Genomic DNA, 25,132 nt, shown 5'->3' with positions numbered 1-25,132 from the left:
ATAATTCCAGCTACTCAGGAGGCTGAGGCAGCAGAGTTGCTTGAACCTAGGAGGCAGAGGTTGCAGTGAGCCGTGGTTGCACCACTACACTCCAGCCTGGGCGACAGAGTGAGACTCTGAGCCTTCGTCTCAAAAAGAAAGAAAAGAAAAGAAGAGAAAATTATGTTAAATCTATTCCTGACAGTTGGCAGATAAGGCTTTCTGGGCTTAGAGACACTGATGATCTCTAGAGTTCCTTCTGGAGTTTTTACAAAGCATAAAGGGCCCCAGGCTGTATTTCTAGGTAGGCTTGGGTTTGAATACCAACAATGCTACTTACTAGCTGTTTGAGTTTGAGCAACCTGCTTAACTGTTCTGAGCCACCATTTTCCCAGCTGAAAGTGGGGGATAGTGACACCTACTTGTTGTAAGAATTAAATGACATGGTATAAAATGCCTGGCACAGAAGGGGTTTCTGGTTAGGTTTGGTCAGTGGGAACCCTGGGAGATCAGAGGTGGAAAAGAGAGTTGTGCTCCTCAACTGAAAGTCAGTGTCTCTCTTGCCTGTCTTTTCCACAGGATTCTTTCTTCCAGGCTCTGGCAAGCACTCCTTCTAGCCCCTTTAGGCCTAGGGGTCGAACCCCATTGTTGCTAGCCCTGAGCATAGCACTGTACTTTATGTTTTCAAAATGTCCTGCCCCAACCTTTGTAAATCGTCCTTTTATTAAATCCTTCTCAAATGATCCCAAATTTGATTGTGCCATCTATTTCCTGCTGGGACCCTGATTAACACACATGCTGTGTTTGTCTTGGGTCTTGGCCTTAGACCAGGCAAACTGCCTTAAAGTTATGTGAAATTATGCTTTGGGGTTTAATTTCCAGGCCCTGACATTTGTGACTTTGGCAACAACAAAGTACAGGTCATCCTTCATTACCGAGGGAAATACCATGAGAACAACACCATCAAGTGCAGGGTGAGTGTGTGCTGGTCCTCAGCCAAGGGGCAAGGAGATGTATTTTATATGTGTTATTTAATTCTTACAAAATCCTATAAATTAAAACTGTCATCTCCATTTTGCAGGTTAAAAAGTAGATCTGGAGAAATGCTGTAAATTGCAGGATTTCATAAAGGAGCAGTTGATCCAAAAGCCTAAGAAGTTATATGAGGTCCTCTTGTGGAACAATACTTGGCATGGCCCAGTTCCCCACTGCTAGACATTGGAGAGGATGGGGGAAGGAGGGACTGTTGGACTTAGAAACGGGAATGGGGGGTCAGTTTATCATAGTAACATCAAGTTAGAGACACCTAGGTTGGCTAGAAGATGGTAGGTGGATTTCATCAACAACTCAACAGGCATTCACCAAATACTAACTCTGTGCTGGGCCTTAGGCTGGGGACAGAGTGGGCCAGACATGGCCTTTGACTTCACAGAACTCACAGTCAATGAAGGTAAGAGTCAAGCAGAGTGACTACCTAGTATGATGGGCATCTGTGGGAGCACAGAAGAGGACCCCTACCCACCCTGGAGGCTTAGGAAGTACTTCCTAGAGAAGAGTTCCCCTGAGCTGCACTTTGAAAGATGAATGTGACTTGATCTTGTGAAGTGATAAGACAATTTTAGGGAGAACTGAATTCTTAGAAAAGATAATCACAGGAGAAAAGTCAAAGCGACTTGAGAAAGAGTAGCACTGCAAGTGGGAGCGTAGAGAGAGGCAGGAACCGAGCCTACAGAAGCCCACAGGAGTCGTTGGAGAATGAGTGTTTCACACCCAAAGCCTTCTTTAGCAAGACGGTATAAAGGCTGTACCACGCAGAAGCTCTCTGAGGTCCTCCTCTGGGGCAGGCCTCATGCTGGAAGCTGCAGACACAACAGATAAATCATGTATGACTCCTGTTCACAGTCTAGTGGGACAGGCAGAAAGACAGGTAAGATCAGAGAATGATGAGAGCTGCAGTGCAGGGAAAGATGAAGGCTAGGGAGACCAGAGGAGTGTGTACTAGGAGAAGAGGTCCAGAATCCATATAGGGTTAACCAGAGAAAAGGGTTAAAGAGTATGGTAAGGTTTGTTTGTGACTATGTGGGTGGTGGCATTCAGGGAACTGAGGGTCTGGTGCATTTAATGCTTTGGATCTAAAGATGTTCAAAATGGAACTGAAATATTCCCCCATTCTCTTTATAGATCAATAAAGACACTCACCTGTATACTCTGATTATTCGTTTCAATGCTACTTATGAGGTTAAAATTGACAACCAGCAGGTGGCAGCTGGGAATCTGAAGGAGGATTGGGACTTCTTGCCTCCCAGGAAAATAAAAGACCCCTATGCCTGGAAACCAAGGAAATGGGATGAATGCCTGCACATAGAGGATCCGGAAGACAAGAAACCTGAGATCAGAGGGCGTTTGGCTGGGAAGCAGGTGGGGTCTCAGCTGTGGAAATAGGAGAAGGAGGCTGGGAATGATGGAACAGAGACTGGAGACATCAATCCCTCAAGGAAGTATTCAGCTAGATATTGTTTTCCAAAGAGGCATGGAGGGAAGAGGGCAGCCACTTACTTTTGTTGGGGATCCAGCAGCCTCTGTGAACAGTGTGTTATGATCCCTCTTTTGTGGATAAGGAAACTGATGCTTAGAAAATGAAGTAACTTGCACAAGCATATACGCGTTAGAACCAAGATTTGAACCTACATCTTTTTGACTCTTAAGTTATCAATATGGGGAAGGTGTGGAGTATACTCATTGGCTCATTATTATTATTCTGGAAAGCTGTACTGGATATAGCTATGAATAGAATAACCCTTGCCCTCTAGGGATTCTGAATATAGTAAGGGAGGCAGATAAGAAAACAAAGATCAAAATATGTGATCAGTGCTGAGAGCCAGGGAGGCAAGCCAGTGAAAGCCCAAAAGAGGATCTCAGCCCAGCCTGAGTTGAGGTGTAGGCAACGGTCTGGGAAAGAGAAGGAAATGCTTGAGTGAGTGAGTTAACTTAGGAGTTGGGAACATAAACTCTGGGGTCAGGCAGATATGGGTTTGAGCACCACCATTTTCTAAGTATGGGACCCCATCCTACTAGCAGTGAACCCTGCACAAGGAGCGTAACTGCTGTGAAAGTTCAATTTTGCAAACGGGAATTATTTTAATACTTATGTGTGAACATTACTGTGAAGATTAAATGAGCTAATAAAAAATACATAATGTAGTGCCTGGTATATAGGAAGTCCTTAATGTATGGCCTTTATAGATTAATAATATACTGGATTTCAAATAATAGATTTATTAGAGAAAAGTAAGTGGGAAACTGGGGTGGAGGGAAGACATTCCAGACCCAGGGAACAGCAGAAGCAAAGGCACAGTTGTTAGTTGGGAAACAGCATGGTGTGTAAAGAACTGAAAGCAATAGTTCAGTATTTGGGGAACATAAGGTTCAAGGTGGGGCATGGTAGGAGATTAGGTTGGAAAGGTCTGTTGGAGCCAGGCCAGGAAGGGCCTCACCCACCACATTGCTACTCTGCAGGTCAGAGCAGGGTCAGTGTCAGGCAGAAGAGATGCTTGAGGTCAGGCAGGGGTCAGCATGGGACCAGGCAGCTGGAGTCCAGCCCCTAAAGAGAGGCCTGCAGAGAGATGGGCAGTTGCCTAGCCACATGTAGGGAGATTTAGCAAAGGGCCCCAGTCCTTGGTGGAGGGAGGTGTAGTAAGGGAATTAAGGCAGATGATCAGGCAAAGTGTCTGGGCCTTTAGCACCATGGAAAAATAAGGGGCTAGGTTGCTGCCATGCCCAGAAGGCAGGCTTAGGGTAGGAAGACTAAACATGGACCCTCCCCTCCTGGTGAGGACCATGCACCTGATGTAGTCAGGGTTGGCTTGGCTCAAGGGCTTCAGGAGAATAGAGATGCTGCAGGCCTCTGTGCTCCCTGTTGAGTGGAATAAGGGAAGATGGAAACTGATTAAATCGACAGGGCACTGTCACAACTATAGCCCCCAGGATAGGTTGCTAACTATCTGTCTTAGAAATCATAAAACTGCTGGGACAGGCTGGGAACCAGAGAAATATCCCAATCACAATCGTGTTGAATGACTGTGAGTTTGGTGGGCTGGCATGGAAGCCTTCAGTCAATCTGGACAAATGGTCACAACCAAAGCGAACTGCCAGGCAGACAGAGCAAAGCCTTGGAGGCTAAACAGCATAGAAATATAAAAGTTGGGGTAGGCTATTTTTGATCTTGTAGATCTCTGTCTTGGGAAATCAGGGGGTCCTGGGGTACAAGGAAGGACTGACGCAGGCCTGGGAGCATACTGGGATACAAAGCAGGTCACCAAGATGCCTTCAAGAAGAGGGACCTAGGCTAAAAGACCTATTATAACAATAAGGGGCCATGATTGTGGGGGAGGTTGTGTCCAGAGACAAGGGAAATTCCCGTCTTATTTAAGCTTAAAGAACTCAAGATCAAAGTGATAGTGAACCCAGAGGAGGGACTGGAAGTGCTTAAAGCCTCTTTGTTTTCTGCCCTATGTTTGTTTACAGGTCCTGAGCTGGATCCTCATATAGATGATGGCGGGAGGGGGCAGACAGAAGTGTCCAGGTCCAGCCTGACAGCACTCTGGATGCCCCGTTTCTTTTCTTTTCTTTCCTTTCCTTTCCTTTCCTTTCCTTTCCTTTCCTTTCCTTTCCTTTCCTTTCCTTTCCTTTCCTTTCCTTTCCTTTCCTTTTTCCTTTCCTTTCCTTTCCTTTCCTTTCCTTTCCTTTCCTTTCCTTTCCTTTCCTTTCCTTTCCTTTCCTTTCCTTTCCTTTCCTTTCCTTTTTCCTTTCCTTTCCTTTCTTTTTATGATCTCGCTCTGTCACCCAGGCTGGAGTGCAGTGACGTGATCATGGCTCACTGTGACCTCCACCTCCTGGGCTCAGATCCTCCTGCCAGGTGCGTGCCACCATGCTTACCTAATTTTTGAAGTTTTTGGGGGTAGGGACAAGGTCTCACTATATTGCCCAGGCTGGTCTTGAACTCCCGGGCTCAAGCAGTCCTCCCACATTGGCCTCCAAAGTGCTGGGATTGCAGATGTGAGCCACCATACCTCGCCTGGACCCCTAGTTTTATCCCAGCCTACGCATCTACCCTCATGAAGGAATATTTCATTTTAGGACTGGGAAGACTTTGAATACATCCTGGATCCAGAAGCCAAGAAGCTGGACGACTGGAATGAGGCTATGGATGGGGAGTGGGAAAGGCCTCTGATACCAAACCCAAAGTATAAGGTGAGGGGGATCTCTCTTTCCAATGGGTGTGAGAGATGAGACAAAAGAAATGTAAATGCTAATTGATGAAACAGAAATTCTGAGATCCTGTCATCTTCCTTTCCCTTAAGCCCCCCAATAAGACTGTAGCCTCATCTGAGCCCTGCTGTCAGGGCTATGCCTACATAGGATGGGGTGGACTGGTAAAGGCCAACATTGACAGGTATAGGGCCAGGCAGCCCTGGGCCTGGAGTTTGTCCAGAGTGGTGGAAAGCAGCCTGTCACAGGAGCGTAGTCAAAATAGGACATGGGTTTGGGGTCAGGAACTGGAAGTCTTAGAAACAGGCCAAAAGGAAAAAGGGTAGGACATGAATGAGCCAAAAATGCAAGGGGTAGGGACACTTTTTATTTTATTTATTTATTCATTTATTTTGAGACAGAATGTTGCACTGTCATCCAGTCTGGAGTGCAGTGGCATGATCTTGGCTCACTGCAACCTCCACCTCCTGGGCTCAAGAGATTCTCATGCCTCAGGCTTCAAGCAGCCAGGACTACAGGCACGCGCCACCACGCCCGGCTAATTTTTTGTATTTGCGGTAGAGACAGGGTTTCACTCTATTGGGCCAGGCTGGTTATAGCATATCCACCATCCCTACACAGGAAGCATGGTGGCATCAGCTTCTGGGGAGGCCTCAGGTATCCACAGTGATGGCGGAAGGTGATGGCAGGGTGTCTCACACGGTGGGAGCAGGAGCGAGAGAGAAAGGGGGGAGGTGCTACACAATTTAAAAGTAAGCAGATCTCATGATCACTCACTCACTATTCAGTACCAAGAGGGGATCGTGCTAAACTATTTATGAGAACTCTGCCCCTGTGATCTAATCACCTCCCACCAGGCCTCACCTCCGACACTGGGGATTACAATTCAACATGAGATTTGGGTGGGGACATGATCCAAACCACATCAATTGGCCTTTCTGATTGCATAAGATCAGAAGAATGACAAAATACTAATGCCATGTTCACTGTTTGGTTCTTTGCTTAGGGAAAATGGAAACCTCGGATCATTGGTAATCCCAATTACCAGGGGGAATGAATTCATCTCAAAATAGATAACCCTAAATATAAGCCTGATGCCACCATTCGTCACTATTATAACATTAGTGTTCTCAGCCTGGACCTTTGGCAGGTAAAGCCCTCTGGGCTCAGAGCCACTGAGCCGCAGTTTCTCAGTTTTCACAAAGTAGAAAGAGCCCCAGGCTGGAAATCATAAGACTTGAATAAGTCTTGGTCTTTCTAAGCCTCAGACTGCTGATCTTTTAAACAGGGCCGTCACATTCTTCCTAATAATTATAACAGTTACTAAAATTTACTGAGTCCCTCTCATGTACCAAATGCTGTACTAAAGACTTTGCATATGCCATTTAATTTTCACTAGGAAGTCTCCTACTTCTTTTTTTTATTTTGGAAAATTTTAATATATTCTCTATTGTTAAGTGCACCAGATGCTGGACTTCTGAAGCAACAATTATACTTCAGCATAATAACATTTTCTACATTTTTTCTGTTAATGTTGCTTATTCCTCTGATTTATCTAGAATCAATGAATCTGAAAAACAAAAAGATTCTTTAAGCACCTGGTAAATTTCGGGTCACACATTAGAAAATGAGCAAGCATCAGTAATATTGATGGGAGTGAAAATATGACATTGCGAAAGTCTCCTACTTCTAAATGTGAAAAGGAGACTCAGAAAAGTTAAATAATTTGCCTGAAGACATATATCTGTTAAGGTAAGTAGAAAAGCTAGAATTTAAGTACAGCTCTTTTTTTGTTTGTTTGAGACAGAGTCTCACTTACTCTGTCATCCATGCTGGAGTGCAGTGGCGCAATTTCAGCTCACTGCAACCTTTGCCTCCTGGGTTCAAATGATTCTCCTGCCTCAGCCTCCTGAGTAGCTGGGACTACAGGCATGCACAACTACGCCTGCCTAACTTTTCTATTTTTAGTAGAGACAGGGTTTCACCATGTTGGCTAGGCTGGTCTCCAATTCCTGACCTCAAGTGATCCACCGCCTTGGCCTGGGATTACAAGCGTGAGCCACCATGCCCGGCTGAGTGCAGGTCTTTCTGATGTCAGATTCAAAGTTCCAGTACTTTACACTGCTTCTGCTGGTCCTACATGATCCTTGGAGGTGCTTCTAGGGATAAAGGGAAGTCAGAGATGTGGTAAAACTCTGAAACATTAAAATCCCCAGACAGATGTTAGGGGTGATTGCCCCAGCCATGATGATAAGTCCTGACCCAGCTTCCCTCCCTCTGCCAGTCATCTTTCCTCTAATTGGAAGGTAAAGAGGAGGGGACAAATACTTCAGCCTTTGAAAAGTTGTCCTCCTCTCCATCTCTTTCTTCTCTGAGACTTATTACTAAAGATGGAGAGGACTCCTCCCCAAATCAGGAGAAAAGAGAGTGCCTCAAGGCCCCAGAGTAAAGGTCTTGGCCATGATTCCTCCCAGGAGTCTGTTAGAAACTATAGTCTACAAAGTCCTGGATGAAGAATTCCCCTGGAGAGGAAGGGAACTCACTTTTGTTAAACACTGGCCTGGGGTCAGTGCTTTACCTACATTACCTCCCCAGATTCTCACAACTCTATCAGGTAAGTACTATTATCCCTTATTATTTCTGCTTTTTATGTTTGAGAGAATTGAGACTCAGAAATCCCAAGTGACATGTCCAAGAGCACACAGCTAACGCATGGTAGAGACATGATTCAAACATAGGTCTGTCTGTCTCTAAAGCCTTTGCTGTAATGATTACACCCACTGTACAACAGAGCCTCTGGAAGCCATAGCCACCTGTCCTTGGGTATATCCTGCAAAGTCCCATGGCCACGGAAATCTGTGTCTCTGATCAGTGATTTCTACAGTTCAGAGCCACTGAAGGTTTCTGGGACTGACGCCCCCTATTTGAAGCTTTCTTGGTTTGTTTATTTATTTTCTACTTTATTTATTTATACTTTCTTGCTTCTCTGGCTCAAGAAGACCAACATAGGAGTAGAATGAGGTCATGTATGTAAATAACCAGGAGCATGTGTAGCGGAGTGGGGAAGGGTTCAGAAGAAAAGGAAGGAAGGGAGGAAGGGACACATTGTATCTTTCTTTTCTTTTCTTCCTCTCTAATTTGAAGAATGTGGATACACTTTGTATTGTTATTTTTTTTTTTACAGTTGTCTCTTTTTAATACATAAGGAGAACTTTCCACATCTTGTAAACATATGTGATCATATTAATATGCCTAATCTGATTATTTCATTAAAATGCTTATCTCCCCACTGAAAACATTAAGGTACACATTTTAAACTATATCTTTATTCAAATACAAAATTAAAAGTATTTGACACTAATTGCTCTGGGTTCTATCAACCTCTGCAAGCAGGCAAATCTTAGTATTTGAAGAATTTAAACCATGCCAGAGGAGTGCTTCTCAAACTTTAACATGCATATGAATAAAGTGGGAGGTCTTATTAAAATACAGATTCTGATCCAGTAGGTCTGGAATGAAGCCCAAGAGACTACATTTCTAAAACTCCAGCATTATCTCTTAATTTTGTGAGGTGTGTGTGTGTGTGTGTGTGTGTGTGTGTGTGTGTGTATTTGAGAGAGAGAGAATTCTGCACAATGCAGACATTACCCTTGGGAGCATGTTTTCTTCTAACTTCTAATCAGGTCTGGCACTCACAGGTCCTATTCCACCACCTCCCACATCCCCCGCCCCCGCACTCAGCCAGCACAGAACATCCAGGTTACCACGGGGTCCCTGCACTTTATTGGAAAAGTCAAGTGACTCTCAGCATGGGTGGGAATTCCCTCACCTGGTTCCGCCCCAATTTCCAGCCTTCAGATGCTCTGGCAGCCCAGATGCCCTCCCCATCCCTCCTTGGTCCCAGCCTAGTAAGATGATCAACTTTCCTGCCTAGTCCCTGACCTCTCCTGTTCCCTATTCTGACACTTCCAAAGACAACCCCTTTACCTTTTTTTCTTTGGTGGAAGTGACTGCATTGTTTTTTTTTCGTTGTCGTTGGTTTTGTTTTTTAAATCAGCACAGAGGCTGGGAGGAGATGGTAGAGAACAAAGAAACGTTTCCTCTTACCATTGGAACTCTTCATGATCTTTGAAGGAATGAGTGTAGTCTAACCACAATGAGTATAACCTAGTCATAATGTCATCACCCAATGGGTTCATCTAACCCACTGCCCGGAAAAGCTGGAGCACTGAGAAGAGCAAGTTTCCACAACAGAGAGTTTAATAAATGCAAAGCTCGCTAAGCGGAAGGATAGGAAATTTTTATTACTCATATTAGCCTCTCTGAAAATTCGAAGGCTAGGATTTTTTTAAGGATAGCTTGGCAGGCGGGGGGCTAGGGAATGGGGAATGCCAATTGGTTGGGTTGAGGGTGAAATCAGAGAGTCAAAACTGTCCTCTTGAGCTGAGTCAGTTCCTGGGTGGGGGCCACAAGACCAGATGAGCCAGTTTATCAATTTGGGTAGTGCCAGCTGCACTCTGCATCAGAATGCAGAGTCGGAAAAACACCTCAAATACCAATCTTAGGTTTTACAATAGTGATGTTATCTACAGGAGAACTGGTGAGGTGGCCTCTGGCTGCATGACTCCTGAGTCATAATTTCTATTTTGTTAGTTTTACAAAGGCAGTCTGGTCCCCAAGCAAGGAGGGGGTTTGTTTCGGGAAGGGGCTGCTATCATCTTTTTTATAAAAAAAAAAAAAATAGATTATAAACAAAATTTCTTCTATAGTTAGTTTGGCCTATGACCAGGAATGAACAAGGGCAGCTTGGAGGTTAGAAGCAAGATAGAGTTGATTAGATCAGATTTCTTTCACTGTCACAGTTTTCCTAGGTCAGATTTTTCTCACTGTCATAATTTTTGCAAAGGTGGTTACAATAATACAAAGCACATTGATATCCCTTACATCGTATGGTCTGTGCCACAGCCCTGTGAGGCCAAGAGGGTAGGACTTACCGTTGCCATTTTACTAATGAGAACACTGAGGACTCAGAGGGGAGACTTGACTTGTCAGGGCCTGTCGCTAACAAGTGCCCAGACCTTTGCTCTTTACATGTTATTACTCAAGTGGGATAGCACAGGTAACTTGCAATGAATTCCTTAGGGCCTTAGGCTTTAGTCGAACACAGTTCACAGTTCTTTTACAGAGAAGATATAAGTAGACCATGATCACCAGTTAGGATGCAGGAATGGCAAGCTCATAGCCCATGAGTTTAATGTAAGGGCAATGGGGGCAAAAGGGCATTAAAAACAACAGCGAGATTAGGAGCAGTTCTCATGAAAGTAGGGAAAGTGGAAAAGCCAACAAATAGACAGTTCTCTTAGCAAGACTGCTGATGACTCAAAAAAAATCCCAAAGGTAAGAAAATATCTTAAAGATGCAGAAGGAATTTTAAAAACCAATTGTTAAAAAATGGCTCATAGCAAAATAATTATCTCTATTCAAAGTGGCTATTTTATCACTTGTTTCTCTCTTGGAGGCAGGGTTGGTTGGGTAATGTAAGCCCAAATAAAAGCCTTTCTATTAAAAACAAGAAAACTTTTTTGGCTATGAAACAGTAAGGCAGGGTTTTTTGTTTTTGTTTTCAATTTTTAGTTTTTGTGGGTACATAGTAGGTATATATATTTATGGGGTACATGAGATATTTTGATACAGGCATGCAACATGTAATAATCATATCAGGGTAAATGGGGTATTCATCACCTCAAGCATTTACCCTTTGTGTTGCAAACAATCCCATTACACTCTTTTAGCTGTTTTATTATTATTATTATTATACTTTAAGTTCTAGGGTACATATGCACAACGTGCAGGTTTGTTACATATGTATACATGTGCCATGGTGGTGTGCTGCACCCATTAACTCATCATTCACATTAGGTATATCTCCTAATGCTATCCCTCCCCACCCCCCACCCACAATAGGACCCGGTGTGTGATGATCCCCTTCCTGTGTCCCAGTGATCTCATTGTTCAATTCCCACCTATGAGTGAGAACATGCCATATTTGGTTTTCTGTTCTTGCGATAGTTTGCTGAGAACAATGATTTCCAGCTGCATCCATGTCCTTACAAAGGACATGAACTCATCCTTTTTTATGTCTGCATAGTATTCCATGGTGTATATGTGCCACATTTGCTTAATCCAGGCTGTCACTGATGGACATTTGGGTTGATTCCAAGTCTTTGCTATTGTGAATAGTGCCACAAGAAACATACGTGTGCATGTGTCTTTATAGCAGCATGACTTATAATCCTTTGGGTATATCTCCAGTAATGGGATGGCTGGGTCAAATGGTATTTCTAGCTCTAGATCCTTGAGGAATTGCCACACTGCTTTCTACAATGGTTGAACTACTTTATAGTCCCACCAACAGTGTAAAAGTGTTCCTATTTCTCCACACCCTCTCCAGCACCTGTTGTTTCCTGAATTTTTAATGATCGCCATTCTAACTGGTATGAGATGGTATCTCATTGTGGTTTTGATTTGCATTTCTCTGATGGCAAGTGATGATGAGCATTTTTTCATGTGTCTGTTGGCTGTATGAACGTCTTTTGAGAAGTGTCTGTTCATATCCTTTGCCCACTTTTTGATGGGGTTGTTTGTTTTTTTCTTGTAAATTTGATTGAGTTCTTTATAGGTTCTGGATATTAGCCCTTTGTCAGATGAGTAGATTGCAAAAATTTTCTCCTATTCTGTAGGTTGCCTGTTCACTCTGATGGTAGTTTCTTTTGCTGTGCAGAAGCTCTTTAGTTTAATTAGATCCCATTTGTCAATTTTGGCTTTTGTTGCCGTTGCTTTTGGTGTTTTAGACATGAAGTCCTTGGCCATGCCTATGTCTGGAATGGTATTACTTAGGTTTTCTTCTAGGGTTTTTATGGTTTTAGGTCTAACATTTAAGTCTCTAATCCATCTTGAATTAATTTTTGTATAAGGAGTAAGGAAAGGATCCAGTTTCTGCTTTCTACTTATGGCTAGCCAATTTTCCCAAAAGCATTTATTAAATAGGGAATCCTTTCCCCATTTCTTGTTTTTGTCAGGTTTGTTAAAGATCAGATGGCTGTGGATGTGTGGTATTATTTCTGAGGACTCTGTTCTGTTCCATTGGTCTATATCTCTGTTTTGGTACCAGTACCATGCTGTTTTGATTACTGTAGCCTTATAGTATAGTTTGAAGTCAGGTAGCATGATGCCTCCAGCTTTGTTCTTTTGGCTTAGGATTGTCTTGGCAATGCAGGGTCTTTTTTGGTTCCATATGAACTTTAAAGCAGTTTTTTCCAATTCTGTGAAGAAAGTCATTGGTAGGTTAATGGGGATGGCATTGAATCTAGAAATTACCTTGGGCAGTATGGCCATTTTCACAATATTGATTCTTCCTATCCATGAGCATGGTATGTTCTTCCATTTGTTTGTGTCCTCTTTTATTTCATTGAGCAGTGGTTTGTAGTTCTCTTTGAAGAGGTCCTTCACATCCCTTGTAAGTTGGATTCCTAGGTATTTTATTCTGTTTGAAGCTATTGTGAATGGGAGTTCATTCATGATTTGGCTCTGTTTGTCTGTTACTGGTGTATAAGAATGGTTGTGATTTTTGCACATTGATTTTGTATCCTGAGACTTTGCTGAAGTTGCTTATCAGCTTAAGGAGATTTTGGGCTGAGACGATGGGATTTTCTAAATATACAATCATGTCATCTGCAAACAGGGACAATTTGACTTCTTCTTTTCCTAACTGAATACCCTTTATTTCTTTCTCCTACCTGATTGCCCTGGCCAGAACTTCCAACACTATGTTGAATAGGAGTGGTGAGAGAGGGCATCCCTGTCTTGTGCCAGTTTTCAAAGGGAATGCTTCTGGTTTTTGCCCATTTGGTATGATATTGGCTGTGAGTTTGTCATAAATAGCTCTTATTATTTTGAGATGCATTCCATCAATACCGAATTTATTGAGAGTTTTTAGCATGAAGGGCTGTTGAATTTTGTCAGAGGCCTTTTCTGCATCTATTGAGATAATCATGTGGTTTTTGTCTTTGGTTCTGTTTATATGCTGGATTACGTTTATTGATTTGCATATGTTGAACCAGCTTTGCATCCCAGGGATGAAGCCCACTTGATCATGGTGGATAAGCTATTTGATGTGCTGCTGGATTCGGTTTGCCAGTATTTTATTGAGGATTTTTGCATCGATGTTCATCAGGGATATTGGTCTAAAATTCTCTTTTTTTGTTGTATCTCTGTTCAGCTTTGGTATCAGGATGATGTTGGCCTGGTAAAATGAGGGAGGATTCCGTGTTTTTCAGAAGGAATAGTTTCAGAAGGAATGATACCAACTCCTCCTTGTGCCTCTGGTAGAATTCGGTTGTGAATCTGTCTGGTCCTGGACTTTTTTTGGTTGGTAGGCTATTAATTATTGCCTCAATTTCAGAACCTGCTATTGGTCTATTCAGGGATTCAACTTCTTCCTGGTTTAGTCTTGGGAGAGTGTAAGTGTCCAGGAAATTATCCAATTCTTCTAGATTTTCTAGTTTATTTGCGTAGAGGTGTTTAAAGTATTCTCTGATGGTAGTTTGTATTTCTGTGGGGTCAGTGGTGATATCCCCTTTATCATTTTTTATTGCATCTATTTGATTCTTTTCTCTTTTCTTCTTTATTAGTCTTGCTAGCGGTCTATCAATTTGGTTGATCTTTTCAAAAAACCAGCTCCTGGATTCATTGATTTTTTGGAGGGCTTTTGTGTCTCTATCTCCTTCAGTTCTGCTCTAATCTTAGTTATTTCTTACCTTCTGCTAGCTTTTGAATGTGTTTTAGTTGTTTTTAAATGTATAATAAATTACTGTTGACTGTAGCCATCTTGTTGTACTATCAAATACTAGATCTTATTCATTCTACCTAGCATATATATATATATATATTTTTTTTTTTTTTTTGAGACAGAGTCTCACTCTGTCACCCAGGCTGGAGTGCAGTGGTGAGATCTCTGCTCACTGCAACCTCTGCCTCCCACGTTCAAGCGTTTCTCCTGCCTCAGCCTCCCAAGCAGTTGGGATTACAGGCATCCACCACCACATCCAGCTAAGTTTTTGTGTGTTTTTTGTTTTTTTTTTTGTTTTTTTTTTTTGAGACAGAGTCTCGCTCTGTCGCCCAGGCTGGAGTGCAGTGGCCAGATCTCAGCTCACTGCAAGCTCCGCCTCCCGGGTTTACGCCATTCTCCTGCCTCAGCCTCCCGAGTAGCTGAGACTACAGACATCCGCCCCCTCGCCCGGCTAGTTTTTTGTATTTTTTAATAGAGACGGGGTTTCACCGTGTTAGCCAGAATGGTCTCGATCTCCTGACCTCGTGATCCGCCCGTCTCGGCCTCCCAAAGTGCTGGGATTACAGGCTTGAGCCACCGCGCCCGGCAATTTTTTGTATTTTTAGCAGAGACAGGGTTTCACCATGTTGGCCAGGCTGGTCTCAAACTCCTGACCTCAGCCTCCCAAAATTCTGAAATTACCTAATTATGTTTTTGTACCCATTAACCATCTCCACTGCTCACAGCACCTCACCCCTGGTTCCACTCCCCCGCTTCCTAGTCTTTGGTAACCATCATTCTACTCTCTGTCTCCATGAGTTCAAGGCAGCGGTTTTTTCAAAGCCTAGGGGAGGGACATGGGATTACTCATGCTACAGACTTTCCAGCTGATTGTACAACTACGCTCATGAAATTGACTTGATGATTTATTTAACATACTGCAAAAGTAAAAAATTATAAAATGACCATCATTTTGCCCTTTTTGATACATACTCAGATACTGAAAAGTTATGACAATAACCACTAGTGTCTATTGTGTGACTATTAACTGCTAGACACTGTGCTTGACATATATTATCTCTAATTCTCATGAAACTACTCTCAGGGAGTTATTATTTTCCCTACTTTACTTATGGGGACTAGGCTCAGAGGGATTGAGCAAACTTGCCCGATATCACACAGCCAGTATGCGGTTCAGCTGGTCTGACTCCATGGCTTGTGTTCTTTGTATTCAGTTCCTTTCTCATTCAGTAAACACGGAAAACATTACATATGGTGGATTTCATTAATCTTTTCCTTTCATTGCAAATACTAAAAATGTTATTAAAAAATAGAGAACTATAGTACACGATCTACATTGTATAGAATCTGGCTGGGCGCAGTGGCTTACACCTGTAATCCCAGCACTTTGGGAGGCTGAGGCGGGCGGATCATTTGAGGTCAGGAGTTCAAAACCAGCCTGACCAACATGGTGAAACCCTGTCTCTACTAAAATACAAAAAAAAAAAATTAGCCGGGCGTGGTGGCACATGCCTGTAATCTCAGATACTCAGGAAGCTGAGGCAGGAGAATCACCTGAACCAAGGAAGTGGAGGTTGCAGTGAGCCAAGATCATGCCACTGCACTCCAGCCTGGGCAACAGAGCGAGACTCCCTCTCAAAAACTAAAAATAAAAAATGAATCTAAATTCTGCTTGCACTTCTTGTTGAAACTTTTCTTTTTCCTATGGTCTTTCAGTTTTTCTGATTAAGGAGAGAACCTTTTTTGTTGCCCAGGCTGGAGTGCAATGGTGCTATCTCAGCTCACCACAACCTCCAACTCCCTGGTTCAAGTGATTCTCCTGCCTCAGCCTCCCAAGTAACTGGGATTACAGGCATGCACCACCATGCCCAGCTAATTTTTGTAATTTTTAGTAGAAACAGGATTTCGCCATGTTGGCCAGGCTGGTCTCGAAATCCTGAGCTCGTGATCCGCCCGCCTCGGCCTCCCAAAGTTCTGGGATTACAGGCGTGAGCCACTGCGCCTGGCCACCTTTTTAAAGGCGTCTCTATGTAAGTATCATCAGAAGTAGGCACTATCAATCTGAGCTGGGGCAAGAGCCAGTGGGCACCAATTTGGAGGCTAGCAGAGTGATAAAATTTACTTCACAACCTTTTAAAATAGTGTTCAGAGGCATAAGGAGCACAGAATCTTGGGAAACTAAATTAATTTTGTTCCAGAGCAGATCAGCTAGGGCAGTACAGGATTTTGGACCCTCTGTGTTATTAATAACCCTGTATTTCCTGAGTTATTAATAACAGTTAATTATTGATTATAACCTCTGGGCCAGTAGCCTGGGAATATGCATTTAGCAAGGGTCTCCGGGTGCTTTTTAAGCCCTTCGACATTTAGGTACCTAGTTTTAATAATCCTGTTGTTTTCACTTCAGCAGGTAAAACCGGGCAGCATCTTTAACAATTTCCTTCTTACAAATGAAGAGTTTGCTCAAAAAGTTGGAAATAAGACCCGGGGAATAAGAAAAGTAAGGTATTCCCCCACTCTGCATTCCAGATGTCTGACTCCTCAGTTGTTCACTGTTCTTTGCATTTCAAAAATCAGCCGCATAGTCTTTGTCTCATTTTTGGTCACTTGGCCCTGAGAGGTAGGAGAAGGAACTCATGTTCACTGGACATCTATAATTTTGTACTTGTGGCTCTGTCAGCACTTTCCAAATACTATCGCACTTAGCCCTAAAACAACCCAGCAAGACAGATATTATTACTTCCATTTTTCAGATGTAGGAACTGAAATTCAGAGTATAAAGTACCCAAAGTCATCCGCAGCCTTTGACTTGTTGAAGTTTTGCCTTCCCTTCTGATTCACAAACTATAAGAGTCTCTTATATTTTCTTTATAATTTTACTTTTCATGTTTATTATATTTTTAACCACCTAGAGTCTACTCTTGTATAGGATATAGAATTGTTGAAATATGGTAATTATACTATCCAAGCCTTAATGTATCAGTTTCTGAGAGGAGGATGTTCAAGTCTTCAGCTACAATTATGCATCTATTTTTCCCTGCAGTTTCTCTCTCTGTCTGCCTCTGTGTGTGTATATATAAGTATTTATATTTATATCTACATTTGTAAGAGACAGAGTCTTGCTCTGTCTGCACAGAGTGCAGTGGTGTGATTGTGACTCACTGCTGCTTCAAACTCCTGGGCTCAAGCAATCTTCCCACCTTAGCCTCTCGAGTAGCTAGGACTACAGAAGTGCAGAAGTGTGCCACCACACCCAGCTAACTTAAAAACAAGTTTTTTTTTTGGCCAGGCACGGTGGCTCACGCCTGTAATCCCAACACTTTGGGAGGCCGAGGCGGGTGGATCATCTGAGGTCGGGAGTTTGAGACCAGCCTGAACAACAAGGAGAAATCCCCGTCTCTACTAAAAATACAAAATTAGCCAGGTGTGGTGGCAGATGCCTGTAATCCCAGCTACTCGGGAGGCTAAGGCAGCAGAATCACTTGAACCCAGGAGGTGGAGGTTGCAGTGAGCCGAGATGCGCCATTGCACTCCAGCCTGGGCAACAAGAGCGAAACTCTATCTCAAAAAAAAAAATTTTTTTTTTTTAAGAGATGGGATCTTGCTCTGTTGCCCAGGCTGGTTTCAAACTCCTGGCCTCTCATGCTCCTTTTGTGTTTCAGACTACCTACTCTAGTGCATTGATCTAGAAGGGAGCTACTGAGCTCATTTTCTTTTTCTTTGTTGTTTTGGTTTTTGTTGTCGTTGAGACAGGGTCTTGCTTTTGGCCCAGGCCGGGGTATAGTGGTGAGAATACAGCTCACTACAGACTCAATCCCCGGGGCTCAAGCGATCCTCCTGCCTCAGCCTCTCAAGTAGCTGGGACTACAGATGCACGCCACCATGCCGGGTTAATTTTTTTTTTAACGTTTTTGTAGAGACGGGATCTTGCCGTGTTGTCCAGGCTGATCTTGAACTCCTGGGCTCAAGCAATCCACGTGCCCCAGCCTCCCAAAGTGTTGGGATTACAGAAAATAGGCCTAAGCTTATTTTCTGGTGGACGGCTACAAGAAAGAAGCAAGGTGATGAGTGCTGTTTACCGGCTTCCCCGGCCTCCTAGAACTATTTTATGGGTGGAGTGATACTTGGGTCAATGGCCTCATGACCCTGACAAGCTCTATCCAGATATCCTGGTTCTGCAGGAAGGTCCATTCAAAAGCAGGTTGTGGCCAATACTTGATTACTCAATAGGCGGATTAAGCTTATGCTTAGAGCACCCGCAAAAACACAGGCCCAAAAAAAATTTGCTTGTTTGTTTTTTAAAGAACTTTGATACTTAATATTTCCTTAAAAAAAAAAAATAGAAAGACCAGGCGTGGTAGTCCACGACTATAATCCCAGCACTTTGGGAGGCTGAGGTGGGTGGATCATTTGAGGTCAGGAGTTCAAGACCAGCCTGGCCAACATGGTGAAATCCCATCTCTACTAAAAGTACAAAAATTAGCCAGGCACGGTGACGGGCGCCTGTAATCCCAGCTACTCAGGAGACTGAGACAGGAGAATCACTTGAACCTGGGAGGTGGAGGTTACAGTGAGCTGAGATGGGGCCACTGCACTCCAATCTGGGCTACAGCGTGAGCCACCGTCTAAAAAAAAATTGAAACAGTCATTCTGGGAAAAATTATTTGACCTTGTAATACTTTTTAGTCTGCTTTTGTCTTGTTTTACTTTAGGATTATATCTAAAATTGTTTTGTGAAGGTACTTTTTCGTATTGGTTAAGAGTTTGAATTTTGGAGCTAGACTGCTTGAGTTCAAATCCAGGCTGCATTATTTAGTAGCTGTATGAACTTAGGCAAGTTATTTAACCGCTCTTCATCTATAAATGGAGAATAATGATAGCCTCTATCTTATAAGTTCCTGGTATATAGTAAGTGCTCAATACATGGTAGTTATTATTATTAAACCATACATTCACTTGACAAGTACTTGAGTACCTGTTCAAAGCACTGTTTTAAATGCTGGGGTTATAGCAGTGAAATAAAACAGAGAAGTTTCTACCTTCATGGGGCTTACTTTCAGTTTGGGGAGATCGACAAGAAAAGTGTAAGGAAGTCTGAATCTCAGATCCCTCATCTAGAAAGTAGAACAAGTAACACACCTCATACTTTGCTGTGAGGAATGTAAATAACATGTGTAGATTGCCTATTATAGCACTGTGGTTAGCAATGCAGTAGGCATTCAATAAATGTTTGCTAAACTGGAACCAATTTTATTTATGAACAAACTACACACACACATACACATTTCTATTCACCCTACACATGCTGAAACTTTGTATATAAATAAACACTATCCCAGAAATCTTAACACTGTTGGAAGGCTGAGCACGGTGTCTCGTGCCTGTAATCCCAGCACTTTGGAAGGCTGAGGTGGGTGGATCTCCTGAGATTAGGAGTTCAAGACCAGCCTAGGCAACATAGCCAACCCCCATCCCTATGAAAAATACAAAAATAAAATTAGCCAGTTGTAGTGGCGTGTGCCTGTGGTCCCAGCTACTCAGGAGGCTGAGGTGGGAGGACCGCTTGAGCCCAGGACGTAGAGGTTGTAATGAACCAAGATGGCACCATTGCATTCCAGCTTGGATGACAGAGTGAGACCTCATCTCGAAAAATAAATAAATAAATAAATAAATAAATAAATAAATGATTATGGGAAGATGTCAGATATTTCTAAAGTTGGTTAACTTTGTTTATACTATCGGTAAATTATTTTGAAATTCCACATTCTAAACAGGACCTAAGAGAAGCAATGGAGAGAACTATATGAAGAAACTGGAAAAAGAAAGCAGGCAGAAGAGGCCAAGGAGAAAAAGGAAATGGAGGAAGAAGAGGAAGATGGCATTTGGGGAATTGAAGAAAAGGGAAATGAATTGGATCCCACTGCAGAGCCAGGAAATGACAGGCAGATGCAGGAACATGATGCTGACAGAGCATTTCTGGATAAAAATGAAAGAGTCCTTGTTGACCAGAAGGATGAACTGTAACTGGGATTATAGAGGCAAATGTTAGGAGGAGAAATATTCATGAGGTTGGTACAAATTGGGGAGCAAAATAACTTACTTTTTTGAAATAAACTTTGGATTTGTATTTCCATCCCACTCCCTTTGCTCTGTGAGACCTGGGGAAAGTCACACTGCCTCTTGAGGCTTCTATTTCCTTATTAGTGGAAAGGGAGTGATCATTTCTCTTTTATGAGGTTGTAGGGATTAAATGAACTAATGTATGTAAAGTGCCTGATACAAATATGTAGTCAAAAAATGGTTGCTATCACTACTACCATTATTATGGAGTTTATGAAATTAGTTATCAGTAAATAAACTTCTGTATAAACTTAATCCTCACTTTCAATTTATCCCAGGACACCCAAGGATTTTATTTTGTTTAAATGTATGGGGCCAGGCACAGTGGCTCACTCCTGTAATCCCAGCACTTTGGGAGGCTGAGGTGGGTGGATCTCCTGAGGTCAGGAGTTTGAGACCAGCCTGGCTAACATGGTGAAACCCCATCTCCACTAAAAATACAAAAAACTAGCTGGGGTTGGTGGTGGGCACCTGTAATTCCGCTACTTAGGAGGCTGAGGCAGGAGCATTGCTTGAACCTGGGAGGCGAGGTGAGCCGAGATTGCGCCATTGTGCTCCAGCCTGGGAAAAAAATAAAAATAAAATAAAAAATAAACAAACGTATGTATTAGTATTTACTGAGCAGTGGCTGATGGTTATACTTGTGGACAGATGTTGTTTTCCTCTTGCAGATGTATCAAGCACTTAACAACTAGATTTCCTCCTAACATAAGAAAAAGTACTTTGTGAAAATCCATTTGCTTTTGTGCTGTTTTGTACCCTAACTTTTAAATAATTGTCACTTGTTTGCAAGTTTGCTAGTCTCATATTTATTTTTTTCTGTACTACCTGCTCACACATCATCACGCACATTCTTGTAGCTCTTTATAGATTAGAAAGCACTTTGCCTTAAATTCGTGGAGCTTCTACAATGTGCTCATCTAATCCTCATAGCAGCCATTGTAGAGGATACCATTCTTATCTTCATTTTACAGATGTGGAAACTGCTCAGTGTGGGTAAGTCACTTGCTCAAGGTTAAACAGCTAGTAAGGGACAGGACCAGTGTCTTGAGCTTCTCTGGTTTCGAAGCTTATACTTCCATAAAACAATAACTCAAAGCACTATAAAAGAAAACAGTTTATCCTTCCACTGCACCAGGCTGTGGAATGAGTGAGTGAATATCTATTACTATTGAGTACATAAAGTAGGCAACATTCCATGTGGAAAAAAAATGTCTTTTTAAGTGCTTTTTGTTTTGTTTTGAGACAGAGTCTTGCTCTGTTGCCCAGGCTGGAGTTCAGTGGCACAATCTTGGCTTACTGCCACCTCTGCCTCCAGGGTTCAAGCCATCCTCCTGCCTCAACCTCCTGAGTAGCTTGGGACTACAGGCGTGTGCCACCACATCTGGCTAATTTTTGTATTTTTAGTAGAGACAGTGTTTCGTTATGTTGGCCAGGCTAGTCCCTAACTCCTGACCTCAAGTGATCTGCTCATCTCAGCCTCCCAAAGTGCTGGGATTACAGGTGTAGGCCAGTGCACCTGGCCTTCAAGTGTGTTTTTAAATGACTATATCCAACAGCCATGGAGTCAGACCCACAGACATGGCTGTCATACAGTTCAGTAAATGATAAGCCCGGGCTCTGGAACATAGTAGGTGCAGGATCTGGAACATAGTAGGTGCTCAGTAAAAATTACTTGAATAAATGAACACATTTCTGCCTGGTGGTTTTGGTGGTTTGAGAAAAGACTTCATGAAGGAAGTGACTTTTGAGGCAGATCTTAACGAATGCATGAGTGTGCATCTTTTGGGGAAGGTTAAAAACAAAAAAGAGTGCACGAGTCTGCCCAAAGGAGAAGGGGATGTGTGGACCAGATTTCAGAGTCAAAGAGCAGAGCACCAGATGACAGGAAGTAGGGTGGTGAGGTCAGGGAGGAGCAGCAAGAACTTCTTTCTTCCTCCCTGTAGACTGGTGCCTGGTGTGGTTTCTAGACCTTACAATCTTTATTCTGGTTTGGAAAACTTGACTTTATACCTATTTCTACAGCCTAAGAATCTTCCTGTTGTGAAAAAGAGCTAAGCTTCAGGGGCTGAGTCTAAATATTTTGTTTTGGGGGCTGGAGGACCGGTATGGCTGGTGATTTATATTTTAGGGATGCCAGTCTGATATTGGCATTGTTTACTATAAATGTCTGCTCTATTGCTCAGGTGTATGCTCTACCAATTGTTACATGTTTTCAGTATCACCGGATGAAGATATTTTTAGGCAGGATTTTGTAATCCTTGTTTACAGTAAGGATTCATTTGAATATTTTTTAAACCTACTGCTCTTACCTTTGATAAATTTTCTTTTGCCTTTTATTTTGATTGATTGTGCATACACTGTTTCAGACATTACGGTATGCCAGGCATGGTGGCCCACACTTGTAATCCCAGGACTCAGGGAGGTCAAGGCAGGAGGATCACTTGAGTCTGGGAGTTCCAGACCAGCCTGGGCAACATAGTAGAACTCCATCTCCATGAAAAAATTAAAAATTACCTGGGCATCATGGTGCGTGCTTGTAGTCCCAGCTACCCTGAGGTTAGAGGATTGCTTGAGTCCAGGAGATAGAGGCTTCAGTGAGCTGAGATGATGCCACTGCACTCCAGCCTGTGCAACAGAGCAAGACCTTGTCTTAAAAAAATAAAAATAAAAATAAAAACCAGGCCCGGTGTGTTGGCTCACACATGTAATCTCAGCACTTTAAGAGGCCAAGGCAGGAGGACCACTTGAGCCCAGAAGTTCAAGATCAACTTGGGCAACACAGCAAGACTCTATCTCTATAAAAAATAAAAATTAAAAAAAACCCCAAATCAAACAAAAGAAAATGATAATTTTAACAAGAAGAAAATGCATGCATAATTCTATCCATTCTGCACATAGACTGAAATTTTTTGTGTTTCTTTCCAGGACACATGTTTTGAACACCACCATTCCACCACTGAACCATACTCCTCCAGATGATTTTTTAAAATTATGATTGTAAATTTATTTTTGCAAATTAATAGGTATTCAGCGTAGAAATCTGGAGTCAACATATGTATTAGGAAGAAAGTTAATATTATTATTGTATATTATACAATATTATTGTATTTCCTTCCAGTTTTGGGGATTTAATTAATCACACTACTTAGTACATAGTACTTTATCATCTTTGGTTGGTGACAATGTCACTTCTAAATTTCATTTTATTTTATGTATATATATATATTTGAGATAGGATCTCACTCTGTCATCCCAGCTGGAGTGTAGTAGTGCAATCTTGGCTCACTGCAGCTTCGACCTCTTGGGTTCAAGGCGATCCTCCTACCTCAGACTCCCAAGTAGCTGGGACTACAGCTACAGCTGCACACCATGCCCAGCTAGTTTTTGTATTTTTAATAGAGATGGAGTTTCACCATGTTGCTCAGGCTGGTTTCAAACTCCTCGGCTCAAGTGGTCCACCTGCCTTGGCCTCCCAAAGTGCTGGGATTCGCAGGTGAACCACCGTGCCCAACCTATTTGTTAATTTTTTTCTCTTTCATTCCCTTTCTCTTCCCCACTTAGATAACTAAGTTTTATTTAAAGTGTCTCTTATTTTAATTTGTATCTGTTCCTACAAGAAGTGAATTTTTGTTTTGTATTAACAGATTTTTAATTTCTGCAAATAACGTTTTAATCTTATTTTGTTTCTTCATATTTTTCACTGAGCACTGTTTTCAAATGCATTCATCTTGCTGTGTATGCATCTAATCCATTGCTTTTGATTGCTGCATAATATTTTACAATACAACATCTACCACACTGTAGCTATCTCCTCTCCATACGATAACCAGGTTGTCTTTGAATCCCTACCACCATAAATAGCACACAATAAATATTTTAATGCAGAACCCCTATGTGCCTGCATAAGAATTTCTTTGGGATATATCCCAGGAGTCTAACTGCAAGCTCATAGAGTGTATGAGTTCTGAATTTGCATGCTTCATGTCAGATTGCGCTCCACAATGGCTGTACCAGTCCATACTCCCACCAGAGTTCCAGCATCCCCACAACTCCCCCAGCTGGCATTATCAAGCATTCTAATTTCTGTAGCTTAGTAGATGTAAAAGGATAGAACGTTGCTGATTTAATTAGCATTTCTGTGGTACTTTGGGCATCTCTTCATATGCCTTTTGATTTTTGGAATTCCTCTCTGTTTATGTTTTTTTCCTGCCTTTTTTTGGTGATAATGTTCATGCCAACTATTTGTATGTTTTGCTTTTATTTTTTCCTAAGGGTTGCTGCCCTCTTATTTATTTACCAGAGTTATGTGTGTTGCATATTTCGAACATATTCTTCCATTCTCTTATCTAGTTATGTTGTGCCTTTTTTTTTTTTTTGAGACACAGTCTCGCTCTGTCACCCAGGCTGGAATGCAGTGGCATGATCTCAGCTCACTGCAAGCTCTGCCTCGCGGGTTCCCACCATTCTCCTGCCTCAGCCTCCCTAGTAGCTGGAACTACAGGCGCCTGCCACCATGCCCGGCTAATTTTTTGTATTTTTAGTAGAGACAGGGTTTCACCGTGTTGGCCAGGATGGTCTCCAACTCCAGACCTCATGATCTGCCCGCCTCGGCCTCCCCAAGTGCTGGGATTACAGGCGTGAGCCACTGCGCCTGGCCACGTTGTCTCTTATCTAGTTATTTTGTTCAACAATGTTCTTTGTTGAACAGAAATTCTTAATCTTAATGTCATTATATTCATCAATATTTTTGTCTTACAGGCCTGATGTGGTGGCTCCCACCTGTAATCCTAGCACTTTTGGAGGCCAAGGCGGGCAGATTGCTTGAGTTTAGGAGTTTGAGACCAACCTGGGCAACACGCCGAAACCCCATAAACACAAAAAATTAGCCGAGCATGGTGGCTTATACCTGTAGTC

The 25,132-nt window shown here is 42.5% G+C and overlaps 1 pseudogene; it reads left to right on the top strand.

Annotated features, from left to right (window-relative positions):
- Positions 1-20,170, top strand: part of LOC126947850 (calreticulin-like) — a 45,812-nt pseudogene extending 25,642 nt beyond the window's left edge.
- The last annotated feature ends 4,962 nt before the right edge of the window (positions 20,171-25,132 follow it).

Source organism: Macaca thibetana, chromosome 1, assembly GCF_024542745.1.
Source record: "Macaca thibetana thibetana isolate TM-01 chromosome 1, ASM2454274v1, whole genome shotgun sequence".
NCBI lineage: Eukaryota > Metazoa > Chordata > Mammalia > Primates > Cercopithecidae > Macaca > Macaca thibetana.
This window is presented reverse-complemented; position numbering and strand designations above follow the sequence as displayed.